Source organism: Meriones unguiculatus, chromosome 14, assembly GCF_030254825.1.
Source record: "Meriones unguiculatus strain TT.TT164.6M chromosome 14, Bangor_MerUng_6.1, whole genome shotgun sequence".
Classification (NCBI taxonomy): Eukaryota; Metazoa; Chordata; class Mammalia; order Rodentia; family Muridae; genus Meriones; species Meriones unguiculatus.
In genome coordinates, this window is record NC_083361.1 from 61233362 (window position 1) to 61245643 (window position 12282).

Sequence of the window (12282 nt, forward strand, 5' to 3'; positions counted from 1 at the left end):
AAATATTCAGATACCATGGGCTTAGACCCATGATCAGGGCTTGATGGTGCTAATAATGAGGGACTTGCCTGCATCCCATTGTATATCAGTTGACATTCCCCTCTAAATCACTGTATCTGGGCTACCAATATCTTGCAAGGGCAGGGAGATGGGAGTACTTAATGAGGCACAAGTCTGGCCCAGGTGGTTTTGGGGTAGAGCAAGGCTTATGGACCCCTGCTCTTCCAGGGCCTCAGTGGGTCTCTAGCAATCCCTCTTGCTCAGTTTTTTTGTTTGTTTGTTTGTTTTGTTTTGTTTTGTTTTGTTTTGTGACTCAGCATGGTCCCTCCTGTCCCTGTGCCACTCACCTGTGCAAGTTCATCTTTGTTTATCTACCTTCAGGCTCTACTGGAAAGGCATCACCCCAATGCTACAACACCAATGAGCAGGGGCAGCATATGACAAAGGTGGAGGAAATGATCCTTCAGCTAAAAAGGATGACCTGTGAGAGGGATGAACTGTGTGAAATCCTGGCCCATTATATGGACAAGGATTTGCACAACAGGTAGTTATTATGCCCAGTTCTCTGTTGATTGTCTTGACCCCTATGTAACAACCACATCTTTCCTCACATCACAGTAGGCTATGCCCACACGGTGTCCTCATGCCCAAACTAAATTTCCTGATTGCATCTGATAGGCAGAACTTGAAACCTGGGCAGGAGTAAGATGGGGACATAAGCCTAGGCTATTCTGCTTCCTCCAAATGAAAAGCAGATCCTATGGCGTGAATCACAGTGTGGGGATAGGGCAATAGTGTGTGAGCTATCATCATGCATTTTAAAGGCTTTAATAGGTGTTGGCTTGTTGGAAATGCTAGGTGCTGTGAGTTATGGTGAGTCTTTGTACTTGATCAGCAGGTGCATGGGGTCTGGTTGTTCCTGGTAGGAACTGGAGGGGCCTGGTCCCACTTGGTGCATCTCAAGGTGTGACTGAGAAGCCTGGAGCTCATCACTGCTCCTCTGTGGTCTTGTTTTTAATACTCTTGTTTTTAATACTGAGACAATGCCACCTCCCTGGATTTGGCATGCTAACTATGTGTGTGTGTGTGTGTGTGTGTGTGTGTGTGTGTCTGTGTGTCTGTGTGTGTGAGTGTGTCAGCATATTCCTGAAGGCACATGCATGCATGAGTGCTCTCTGCTGTGTGTGCTCCCTTCAGATCCTGGGAGTTGAGGGTAGGTGATGGGACCCAAGAATTTACATGTCTCATAGTTTCGGGGGAAGCCAGGGAGCTGCACTTTGGGCAGCACAGCACTTGGTCCTTGTCCTCACCTTGGTGGCACATTGCAATCTCCTTTGGAGTTAATAAAGCCTCTTTCTTGGAAATATTGATGATGTCCTCTGGGTATCTGAATAGCCAGATGAATTCAGGGTTGAGGGTCCCTGCTATGAAAACAAGAGAAATGCCATCACCGGTTTCTGGGAGGCCCAGGTCTTTTGCGAGGACTTTTGGAACTTCTTGGAAAGCTGATCTATTCCCCCAGAGCCAACAGCAGAGTTCATGCAGCCCAGCTTTTTCAGTTTGATACCCCTGCCTCTGCTGGCCTGAGGCCAGGATATGAAGTGAAAGAAGTACCTGAAGGTCCTAATACTTGAGAGTGAGGATGTAGCCTCTCCTGGGCTGGGGTAACACAGGCTGCAGCCTAAAGTCATGTGATCCTTGAGGCCTGTGTTCATGGGGTTCTTTGATCCTGGGGCCCTTACCTTAAAACAGGTTGGATTTCGAATTCATTTCACTGACTATGCAACATCAGAAGATGATGACAGAGCTGAAGAAATTGTCCCATGAAATAAGGGAGGCCTCAGACAAGTTCAAGATGCTGACTAAGGAGACCGAATCCTTCCAGTGAGTGACTGAGTTGCCTGGGACCCCTGCACTTGGCAGGGACTGCATCTGCCCCTCTTGGTTTTCAATCCAAAGTGAGGGGTCTCTTTCTAGTCTGTCTGTTTCTTAGCAAGCAGCCTGCCTGTGGCTCTTGGACTGATACCCAATTGGACTCAGGTTTTTGTTTTGTTTTGTTTTCTTCAGTGTAAAGAAACGATGAGCCCCTCCCAACACTGTCCTGCCATCCTCAAGAGCCTCTAGATGGGAAAACATTTGCAGCATGAAAGGGTTTTCCTCTAAGGCTCTGGTAGTGGATTTAAAAAAGCTGGTTTCCTTGTGACCCATAAATACCTTGTAATTCTGAAAGATCTGCAGTCCTAACTTAAAGATGGTTTGCTCTCTATGTGCTGATGTTTTCCAAATATCATGGACTGATAAACACAGATGGGGGCCACTTCCTGCTCTGGGAGGTATATGAATTCCTTTTGGTGTCAGGGTTTTCAAGAGAACTTTGAGTCTTTCTGGTATTTGGCTCTTCTCTGTATTCAGCATGCCTCTAGTTGATGTTTGAATAACTACTGTAGGCCCAACTCAGGGGATCTCTGGAGACCAAGGACCTTGCAGGAATGCTATTTCTTGGATGTGGGGAGGCAGATACTGGATGTCTGGGGCTCACCATATTTTGGCTTTGGTTCAGCCTTCGCCACTTCCAGCTCATGATTGACCATACCAAGCTGAAGATTTATGTTAACATGTTGAGAAACAGGCACAGAAAGCTGCTGAGGGAGCATTCTGTCCTGCAAACTTCCTGTGAAGACACAAAGAGGCTCTGTGAGGAGGCCGTTGAGAAGATCTGTGGCCTCTGTGCCCAGAAGCAGCAGGTAGGTTGAGGGAGCAGGGACAGGATGTCCACCTATCCAAACATAAACAGACACACCCAAGTAACCATCCACCCACCCATCCATCTGCTCACCTACATCTCATCTAGTTGTTCATTTTCTGATCACTTACAAGTCTCTTTGGGGAGTCAGCCTCTGGTGAGAACCTGGATGATTGACAAGCAAACCCTCCTTCTATGCTCTCAGTTGTTGTCCACTGAGAGAGAAAGGTGGCTCACAGCTCACATACCCACTTACCATCATGACAGGAGGGGTGTTATGTGGATACCCACTTAGGTAGTTACACAGAGCTTTGAGTGATGACTTAAGGGGCCTGTAGCTCAGGACAGATTCCTCCTCATACTTGTGTAGAATGCTGCATTTGAAAGCCCTACAGGTGACTTCACTAGCTTCATACTGGCTGACCTGGGAGCTCTTTTCACATTATTTAAACTATAATCTTTTGAAACACTCCTGGCTAATGACCATGGGTCACTGACTTTCTCTAGAGCTGCCAAGGTCTTCTTTGCAGGAACCAGGGTAAGTTTGGTGAGGCGACTGTGATGGGTCAGCATGGAGCTAGTTGGAAGCTTAGGTTGGAGCCCTCCTTCTTGGGAACTTGGTCTTTGTGTGGTCCACCTTAGCTGAACCACTTAGCTGCTTTTTCACAGCAGCCACAAGTTGAAATTATCAGGATATCCATTGGCTGATGAGTATAAAAGTACAGTGTGGTCCACCCTTCAGGGAAATATTGTTCATCATGAAATAATCCATGTGGTCATTTGCCTTGAGTTAGTCAGACTTTTGCTACTCAAAATGTTTCCTGATCCAATCACATTAGAGGGAGGAACACTTTTTTTCTCTCATTTGTGTAGATTTTCTCATTTCCCAGACTCACTGCTTTGGATGAGGAGGGGTGCAGGCTATCGATAAAGAAGCTCCATTAGTAGGACGCTGCTCACCATGGAAGAATGGGAAAGATTGGGACAGAATGGATGCTCCACAATCATCCAGGGGGCCTAGAATGGAAAACAAGCCAACATTGCACAGCCTTGGGAACTTACTATAAGCAGGCTTGGCTAAGAAGCCAAGACCCCAGTGGGTCCCCATCTCTGCCCAGTAGGGTTACAGGACAAATACTTCATTCACTGAACTATCTATATCCTGCATCCACTGTTTTCTTATCCCGGTAAGGAAAGGTAACATTCTTCTAATAGAATCCTGGGTGATCTCTTATATTAGCATCAATGGGGAAACTAAACATGTCACTGCAATGCGGTATGACTGTATGGGTGCACTCATGTATGTGTGTGTTTGGGAGTGTGAGTTTGTGCACATGTGCACACACTCGTGCTTCTGTACATAGGTGTTCACACTCCTCTGAACACAATCTTCTAAAAAACAGGAACTGGGAGTATTGGAGGAAAGACTTCAGGACATACAGAAGCAGGAAAAGCTGGCCGCGCAGGAACAGGACTTGGCAGAAAAGATGGAGCATCACACTGATGCCATTGAGTTGAGGTAGGAACCCAGGCATGGAGAAGAGGGTGGAGCCAAGTGGGTACCCTGTGCCTGTGTCTCTGTTCCTTTTGGGTTACTGTACAGCTGCATGGCTCTCAGCTACAGCCATGGAAAGAAAACCTCAGAGTATTATGCTGGTCCAGTCACCAAGAACATCTGTCCAGGAAACAACCTGTGCTCCTTGGTGTTTCTGGGGATGGTGCACCCCTTCCTCCCTTCTGGTCTCTCTAGATGGTTTGAATATCTTGTTGCTTGGACTCCCCACAAATCCCCCGAATTCCAAACCTAGCAAGGAAAGCATCACTTGTGGAATACATGTATCCTCTGACATGTTATTTTCCTTTAGGAACATCACCTTTAGAGGTCAGTTCCTACCCTTGGGCACATTTGCATAGAGCACACTCCTGCTGATTTCAGGCTCCCTGCAGTGATAGGGCATTCCTTTGAGATGATTTCTTTGGTCGTAACCAGGGTTAGGGGTTGACAAGGGGAACTCAGGCAGGTTTCTGCACTGTAGGAATAAACAAGGCCTTCATTGCCGTGAGTAGGCTCTAAAGAAAGCCACAACATCAGTTACTAGGTTGCTCACATCTGTTCTGAACTGGGACTCAGACATGGCTACACTCTTAATGTTTTTTTCAAAGTAACGCATCTGGACTATTGGAGAAATGTGTTGTCATTTTTCTGTTCCAGCACAGTGTGTAGGATTCAGTTCATATTCTTGCAGTTTTTAAAATCTGAGAAAAAAAATAACCAGGCACACATACTTTTTGAACCTTCTCCCCTTGGGGAATGCAGGGAATGGCCTCAGCTGAAAGGTCATTCAGGATTGTCTAGCTAAATGGACCTGGTGAAAACTTAACAGCAGGCATAGCTGGCCTTCACTAGGCCTCTACTCCTTCCTCCTGTAGGTCTGAAACAGCCCAGTGTGACCTGGAAGGAGCCACAGCCCAGGAAGAGAGTGCCATGCAGGCAGAGCTTCTGCAGCAGAACAACTGAGTTTACCAGGCAAGTGAGCAACCATTCCATCCCATCCTCAGCAATGAAAAAAAAATCCTGGAGTGGCTTCTGTGTCTGATTGTGTTCCTTCTTCTCTGACAGCTCCCTTGAGAGAACTGAGGAGGCAAAAAAGCAAAAGCCTCAGACATCTTGAACACATTTTCTCCTCTAGAATCAAGGCCTCCTCAAAAAGAAACACCCCCTTTGAAATGTCAATTCACCTGTGAAGCAAATATCAACTGACCTCCAGGTGATGCAGTACCAATGTGATCCACATGTCTGTTTGTGCCCTATTTTCAGAAAGACAAAAGCTGAGACAAGGCTTACTCAAAATCCTGAAACTCACCAGTACTTTTTCACACTGAGGGACACAACAACAGTGAGGCTATGTTTCAGAGCATTACTCCCTCAGGGACTTTGGCAACCTACCAGGTAGTCAGCCATCACATGTGGTAGTCCATCCAGACAGACCACCCAAAAGCATCACATTCTCTCTCAGGTACAGTTCTGAAGCTGCTCCATCTCACACAAATGTGATGTGGAAGTTAATGCTCTAAAGAGGTAACAACTCTCCCTCACTACCTATCATAGTCATCTGTTCTTCCATAAGGAAAATTCTGGGTAGCCTTCAATTCCACAGCCTGGATTCTGAAGTGACTAGTCCTCAAAATGGATTTATAGAGAATGTCTGGATGATCTTTGACATCTACTGGGCAGGTGGATTCTCCATCTGGATTCCTTGGATCTTAGATAAGTGCTCACAGGCATATGTTGGCTGAAGGAATCATGTAGTGACCAGCATATCACAGGATCAGCATGCTGTAGACTTTATTCTTTTTCACAGGTCAAAGGCTGTGTATGTTATGCCAACAGTGTGTGATAATATACCAAGAAGCACCCTTTACAACCACAAAATGGGCTCTAGGAACTTCCCAACCATGACAAGACCATGTCCAGGAGGGACTAACCCTCATTTGGCTGAGAAACATCAGAAATGGTGATGTTCAAGAGCTGTGTCATCTGTCGCTGGATCATGTGAAATCAGCTAAGAAGCATGTGGAGAAGATGCCATTCCAAAGTTACCCAGAGGCAGTGCAGTGACCTCCTTCCAGCACCAGGAGGTTGACTTCCAGCCCCATCAATTCTGATCAGATCCAGCAATGCCCTACAGGTTTCCACACAGATATTGGGATACCCCTCTTGTTGAATATGCACCTGGGAGGGTTTCAGAGAAGTGCTGAGGCACATCAAGTGTTGCTTGTCATCCAGGAGGAGCCTGAGCCTGGAAATTGGTGCTTGTCCTAAGGGGTCATAAAGAATACTTTAATGGGGCCCATTGAGGAGGATTTGAAAGAAGGTGAGCCATCACCAGAAATAGGTCTCATCCTTTGCCTTGGGAGTGACTGGCATACAGAGCTCCCAAAGTATCATGGCTACATTCATCTTGAAAAGGCTATTGAAATCAGAGACTGCCTTTCTACCATGTTTCCAAGGCCAGCCACAGGCTCTAAGTCTAGGCTGCTAAATCTCTAACAAGAGAATACTGCTTAGTTTAATTGATTGTTCGGTTTGGGGGTTGAGTTTGGTTTTTGTTTTGTTTTTGTTTCTTTGTTTGTTTGGATGTTTTTGCTTTCTTTTGTTTGAAGTTTTGTAATTTATTGGTTATTTCATTTGATGTTGTCATTGACTTGCTAGTTTGCTAAGGCTATACACTGTATATAATGACTTTGCCTTTTAATCCCCTATTGAGGAAAATGAGATGTATTTTTACAAATAAAAATTAATGTTCAACTGTTAATTCTTCAGGCTCTTCTTTAGGGAGATGTGGTGTCACACCTGTAACCCAGAACTCACAGGCAGGGATGGATCTCTTCTAGTTGCAGGGGACTTGGGCTACATGGTCAGTTGTCATATATCTAAGGCTACACAGAGGGAATGTTCTTTCAAAGTGGATAGTGTGTCAAACAGTATGGAGATCCACTTTATTGTAGAAATAGATTCCACACTGTATCCTTGTGGTCATATATTTAGCTACCCAGAAAATATGGTACTCAGTGGATGATCACATGAAACTAATTATTGAGAAACACAGCAGCATGGCTCTAACGCCTCTTCAGAAATTTAAATATTTCCTAAGGTACTATAAAAGAAATCAGAAAACCCAGAGCTGTCTACCTCTAATTTCCTTGAAATACAGCATCAGTGAGAACTACACAGCAGAGACAATGAATTCCGATATATCTTGGGATATGTTTTTTTTTTTTAATTTTTGTTGTTGTTTTTGTTGTCATTGTTGAGTTTTGTGCTGTTGGCCTCAACTAGGTATTTGCCTCCTTTTGGTTTTTTCCTTTTGTTTATTTTTTTTTCCGATTTATTTCTTGTATATGTATGGGTGTTTTGCCTACTGAAGGATGGCACACCCTATCAATAAAGTTTTCCCAAAGGCCACAATAGGGCACTGGATTCTACCTGGAAATGAACTTACAGAGGATAGTTAGCTGTGCTTTGGGTCTTCTGAGAAACAAATGCTCAAAATGGGTGAGCCATCTCTCTAGTCTCTGCACTTGACTTTTGTCCTTCTCCCTCTTCTGCTTCATTAGATGAACTGGGTCACACCCAACCAAAGAGAGACCTTTCTGGAGACCTGTAGGGACACATATATGAAGTAGGTATCCAATTGTCTTAGGCTGTCAGGCATCCTTGCAGGGCATCCTTGGGTTCAGTATCATGCCTCAGTGTCTCTTATTTTCAGGGCTGGAGCAGATCTCTCACCTCTCACACTGAATGGCAATGTAGATGAGGCTCCTCTGATCAAATGAACAATTGAGAGGACCCTCTGGGGTGGAAGGGTGTTAAGGACTCCCTTGTGATGCTCCTGCTAAGTAGTTTTGGAAAGAAGCATTGTAGTAGTCAGCATGGATGGAGCCTGCAGCAGAGGCCACATGTGTCTGGTGGAAAGACTATCTCTGCAAGGCTCTGAAGGCACACATGGATGGTTCATGCTGCTCACTCCCCACAGCAGATATCACAGTATATTAGGAAGTGTTTTCCCAGATGTATGATTTTTTTTTTTTTTTGTGAAGCTTCCCTGGAATGGTTCTGACTTCTAAGAATGCCCATGAGTGAGACAGTTAATGTGTGGAGGATGTAATCTTGTGGGTCATCAAACTTGTGCTGTCAAACCAAGGGTAAAAACAATCTACACTTTGTAAATGAAGGACATACTTACAAACAGAACATCCATACAGATTCAGAGCTTATTCAATTCCATGACTTAGGTGATCAGTTGATGAGATGGCTGATTGTGTAAAGGTACTTATTGCTAAATCAACAAATCTGAGTTCTTTCCCTGGGATGCACATGTTTAATGGAGAGAACAACATACCACAATTTGTTCTCTGATTTTCATGTAGTTAGGCATGGGAAGTCTTTGCCCACAGAAGCTATGATATCTGTTTTCCCTTTCCTTGCCCCTGATAGAAACTCTCCATCTAATGCACTCATGTAAATATATTACTATGAGCGATTTCATTTAAGAGATTTCTTTTGATTTTTTTAAAATTTGTTTTCAAGAAGCTATAGAAACCAAAAGGCCAGCTTCAAAGCCTCACCTGATAAACAGGTTAAGGGAACATGGCCTCTTGGGATTTCTAACTGAGCTGAGGCCAAAACTGCTTTAAGAGTTCTCATTTACATGCTTGGTATAGAAGTCAAGTTTTCCTAACAATTTATAAAATGAACATATATAAAGGGTATTGATAATAATGGCTTACAGGCTGTAGTTGAACTAATTCAGCAATGGCTGGCTATGAATGTCCAATAGTTGCTCAGTCCTTGAGGCTGGATGTCTCAGCTGGTCTTCAGAATATGCTGAAAACCCAAAGATGTAGCTCCAATGCCAGGAAAGCAATAGACTTGCTAGCAAGATTAGAGCAAGCAGGGAAAAAGCAAAATCCTCCTTCTTCCATGTCCTTATATAGGCTTCTAGCAGAAGACAGAGTCCTGATATATCTGCATTAAAGATCTGGATTAAAGGTGTGTCTTCCTACCTCAAATAATCAGATTGGAAGTAGATCTTCTCATTTTAAATTAAGCAGATCTCCCTCTCTGGTGTGCCCTTTATTTCTGGGTTATAATTAATTCCATATTAATTTGATAATCATTAATAGTATGTTAATTGATATATTACATGTTAAAGAAATTGAGGAAAGAATCCACTAATATCTGTACAAATGCACTCTTAACAAAATAAGACAGAAACGGTCATGTCAATTATAATCCTCTTCTGCAACTGGTCATGTGGCCTTAAGAGGCACTTACAGGTACCTTCCTCCACTACCCTTCCTGTATTTCCTTCTTTCATTACAGGCATATCAGCAGATCTTGGCTCTTTTCCTTTAGAAGTGACCAAAATGTCATTCAGGATGGGTCTGTGCCCTTTGTTATCCTGTTGTTATTTCTTATTGACTGTAACAGGGCAAAGCTTTCTCATCTTTTATCAGCTGAAATCAATCTTGCACTTTCTCAGACAATTAAGAATAGTTCTTCCTCAAGATCCAGCTATAGCATTCGTAGGCATATATCCAAAACATGCTAAAGTATACAACAAGGTCATTTGTTCAACCATGTTCGTAACGGCTATATTCATAATAGCCAGATTCTGGAAACAACCCAGATGTCCCTCAGTTGAGAAATGGATTCAGATATTGTGGTACAATTTCACAATGGACTACTACTTAGCAATTAAAAACAAAGAAATCATGAAATTTGTAGGCAAATAGTGAGATCTAGAAAAGATCATCCTGAGTTAGGTATCCCAGAAGCAGAAAAACACTCATGGTTTATACTCACTCATAAGTGGTTATTAGACATATAGTATAAACATACTAAAGTCTGTATACCTAAAGAAGCTAAGCAAGAAGGAGGCCCCTGGGTAAGATGCTCAATCTTCATTCAGAAAGGAAAATGGGATAGACATCAGAAGAAGGTGAAAACAGGGAACAAGACAGGAGCCCACCACGGAGTGAATCTGAAAGACTCTACCCAGCAGGGTATCAAAGCAGATGCTGATACTTAAAGCTAAACTTTGGGCAGAGTTCAGGGAATCTTAAAAAAGAAGGGGGCGATAAAAAGACCTGGAAGGTCTGGAGCTCTACAAGCAGAGCAATAGAACCAAAAAAATCTGGGCCCAGGGCTCTTTTCTGTGACTGGTACTCCATCCAAGAATAATTCATGGAGATAACCTAGAACCCCTGCACAGATAGCCCGTGCCAGCTCAGTATCCAACTATGTGTCCTAGTAAGGGGAAGAGGGGCTAACTTTGACAGGAATTCTGTGGCAGGCTCTTTGATCACCTCCCTCTGAGGGAGGAGCTGCCTTACCAGGACACAGAGGAGGACAATGCAGCCAATCCTGATGAGACCTGATGATAGACTAGGGTCAGATGGAAGGGGAGGAGGACCTTCCCTATCAGTGAACTGGGGGAGCAGCATGGGAAGAGAAGAGGTAGGGAGGGCAGGATTGAAAAGGGGCAAGGGAGGGTGCTACAGCTGGAGCCTCCCTGGGTGCCTGTGCCCGTTGATGCCCCTCATGCTATGACTCTCTTCAGACAGAAAAGGGATCTTGGAATTACAGCCGCCATTGTTACTGCCATCTCATTGGCGGCTGTTGGAGCTACCACAGCGGCATTAGCCATGAGTCATACTATACAGACTGCTCAGACCCTAAATAATCTTTTAGCCAATGTAGCTCATGCTTTAGATGTACAAAAAGGAATTAATGCTCAACTAAAAGGAGACTTGATGGTGTTCAATCAGAGGATTGACCTCGTGCAGGAGCAAATTGATATTCAATGGCAAATCGCTCAACTCGGCTGTCAATGGAAGAATGCTGGACTTTGTGTCACTAGCATACAATATGAGAATTTTTCCTGTGCTGCAAATCTGTCTAAACAATTATCTAGCTATATTTTAGGTAATTGGACTGAAGAATTAGATACTATGATGGAGCAGCTGAGAGTGGCCATTGTTATGGCAAATTCTACCAGAGTGGACGCAGGACTAGCCACAGGATTATCATCATGGATTGCTGCAGCCATGAATCATCTGAAGGAATGGGCGGGCATGGGAGCGTTAGCAGGCCTTCTGGTGTTGGTCTCCTTGGTTTGCCTGTGGTGTATATGCAAGATTAGAGTCTCACAACAGCGTAATGCAGCCATGATCATTCAGGCCTTTACAGCCATTGAAGCAGGACAGTCTCCCCAAGCATGGTTGGATACCATAAAAAGCTAAAATGATACGCTCAGGATGCGAGGCTAAGCACTGCACTCAGGGTCAGCCTCTTTGGACCCAGAGAAGAGCATGTCTGATTGCATGCGGGTTGATGCCCCAGGTCCCGCCTCTGAGAAAAAGGTATCGGACGGGTCTGATGCTCTTTGGGTGGATGACACCTAAATGAATATTGGTACAAAGTCCCAATGTATTTCTAATATCAGAGATCAGACCTCTACTCTTGCCTGATGCGTCTAAAACAAAAAGGGGGAACTGTAGAGAGCTTCGGAATGCCGCGCCTTAAAGATGGAGCTGGTTTCCGCCTTCCACCTTCCCGATGGTGAGTGCTCTCTGTCACAAACAACTCCATATTTGGGTAAGGCTGAGGATCTGGCTTGCTTCTGTGTATGTGGACCTATCTGCATTGCCCACGAGGCACGCTGGCGTTGGCTACCCAGAGGCTATTTTAAGCTGTGGGCTGGTTTTCCCCAGGGTCAGAAGATTGTTCATGGTTCCTGAATAAACTGCATTGAGAATAACAAAATAAAAAAAGATCAGAATGAAGGAGAGGAGGACCTCCCCTATCAGTGGACTTGGGGAGAGGCATGCATGCAGAAAAGGGGGGAGGGTGGGACAGGGAGGGGAGGAGGGAGGGACTTATGGGGGGATACAAAAGGAATAAAGTGTAATTAATAAAAGTTAAATAAAAAATTTTTTAAAAATAATAATTTTTTTCTTGAGTAAACACTATG